The 1,822-nt window shown below is 39.8% G+C and overlaps 1 non-coding gene across 1 annotated transcript; it reads left to right on the forward strand.

Annotated features, from left to right (window-relative positions):
• Positions 1-214: 214 nt before the first annotated feature.
• Positions 215-321, forward strand: LOC148570971 (small nucleolar RNA R71). Its single transcript, XR_015908790.1, has one exon. It is a non-coding gene; the product is annotated as a small nucleolar RNA R71 (small nucleolar RNA).
• Positions 322-1,822: the final 1,501 nt, after the last annotated feature.

Here is a 1,822-nt window from a genome sequence, read left to right on the forward strand (position 1 = left end):
CAGTGCATCCACGTTGTTCAGCTCCATCACTCTTCTAGTGTTGCCTCTTTCAGAAGCATAGAAATAGTCATTCTCAGCTACAGTCTCAATGACATCTATAGCTTCTTCAATGGTCTTCTTCTTGTTCAGAGATCCCCCGGATGAGTGGTCTACTGCCTTCTTTGATTCATATGAAAGACATTCATAGAAAATGTGCAACTGCACCCATTCATTGAATATATCTGGCGGGCATCTTCTTGTCAGGTCCTTAAACCTCTCCCATGCTTCATATAGAGTCTCACAATCTTGCTGCCTAAAGGTTTGTACATCAGCTCTCAACCTGTTGATCCGTTGAGGAGGATAGAATCTTGCCAAGAATTTGTTCACCACATCTTCCCAGGTTGCTAAACTCTCCTTTGGAAAGGATTCCTGCCATTTAGATGCTTTGTCCTTGAGTGAGAAAGGGAACAGAAGTAGTCTATAAGTGTCAGGATGAACACCATTAGACTCCACAGTATCGCATATCCTCAGGAAGGTGGTTAGATGTTGATTGGGGTCTTCTTGGACACTTCCTCCGAATGAACAATTGTTCTGAACAAGGGTGATGAGCTGTGGCTTTAGTTCAAAGTTGTTGGCATGTATGGTTGGCTGTTGGATACTACTTCCACAGTTTCTTGGGTTTGGATTGATGTAAGAACCCAAAACTCTTCTCTCTTGCCTAGCCTGATGTGCTGGACCTTCTCGGCCATGGTTGTGAGCCTCTTCTTCATGATGGTTCTCCATATTCTCATCCATATCTGGTTCAAAGTACTCCTCCTCTTCCTCAACACCAACTACTCTCTTTCCTCTTGCTTCCCTCCTTAATCTAAGGAAGGTCCTCTCAGGTTCAGAATCAAAGGAAGTTGAAGCCCCGCTTCTTCTACCTGTCATACAACCAACAAGGCAAAAGCAAGAAAGATAGATGCAGATAGTAATTTCTACAGAAATGCTGTTAGTGTGAGTGATGCAATATATCAAACAGTTAGTGGGTTGGTGACTGAATTATAAACAACTAAGAAAAATGGGTAGGGGAAAGGGAAGAAAATAACTGAATAGAAAGTAAATTACTCAAATGAACTTAAATCAGACAAAATAAAAACAAATGATCAATCTAGTTATCCACCAATTTAATCATTGTTAATACAAAATCAATCCCCGGCAACGGTGCCATAAACTTGATGCACAGAAACTTGTCCTTTAACAAATCTCCCTCGGCAAGTATACCAAATTGTCGTCAAGTAATAACTCACAAAAGAGTGAGGTCGAATCCCACAGGGATTGATTGGTCAAGCAACTTTAATTGGAAGAATGTTCTAGTTGAGCTAAGCAGAAATTGGGTTGAGAATTGCAAGAAATTAAATGGTGGAAAAGTAAATTGCAGAAAATAAATGACGGAAGGTAAATTGCAGAGTCTTAACTAGGGAAGGGGAGTTTAGCATGAAAGTAAATAGCAGAAAGTAAAGAGAATGGGTAAGATCAGAAATGGGGAGTTCATTGGGCTTAGGAGATGTTGCATTCTCTGGATCAAGTTCATTTTCATCTCTTCCTCAATCAATGCATTCATTGATCTCCTTGGCAATCTTAAGTGATTAAATTCCAATTCCTTGGTAATTTAATCTCTCAAATCAGATCAATAGCCAATTCCTTGGTCTAATTGCTCATGAAAAGAGATGAAGTGTGATCACTGATTATACCACATATATTTCCAAATCAAAGCATTGGGAGAATTATATGTCACCATATCCGCCCAAACCCAAATTTAGTCCAACATGAGAAAGCAATTCTAGGATGATCTCTTCATTCC

Source organism: Arachis ipaensis, chromosome B3 (assembly GCF_059453495.1).
Source record: "Arachis ipaensis isolate K30076 ecotype BB chromosome B3, ASM5945349v1, whole genome shotgun sequence".
Lineage (NCBI taxonomy): Eukaryota > Viridiplantae > Streptophyta > Magnoliopsida > Fabales > Fabaceae > Arachis > Arachis ipaensis.